Source organism: Acyrthosiphon pisum, chromosome X (genome assembly GCF_005508785.2).
Source record: "Acyrthosiphon pisum isolate AL4f chromosome X, pea_aphid_22Mar2018_4r6ur, whole genome shotgun sequence".
Lineage (NCBI taxonomy): Eukaryota > Metazoa > Arthropoda > Insecta > Hemiptera > Aphididae > Acyrthosiphon > Acyrthosiphon pisum.
This window is the reverse complement of record NC_042493.1, coordinates 100739239-100739503: the sequence shown is the minus strand read 5'-3', so window position 1 is coordinate 100739503 and position 265 is coordinate 100739239.

The following is a 265-nucleotide window of genomic DNA, read 5'->3' as shown; positions in this document are numbered from 1 at the left end:
CCAATGGCAAAGCCGAGGCTTGATTTTAATAAAATAAAATATATATTAATTTTATATTCTGAAGCAGGAATATCTTTTGGAGTATTTCAATACTTACATAAAAATCAAACTTAGAGTGGAGTGGTACAAGTACCTCGTAAAATGATTACCTATTACTCCACTTATACTTATACCTTAACACATATGTATATTTAACATATAGGTACATAATGTTGTTTAACTTTACAATAATATGTCCATAATTATTAAAGTTTACACGAAAATA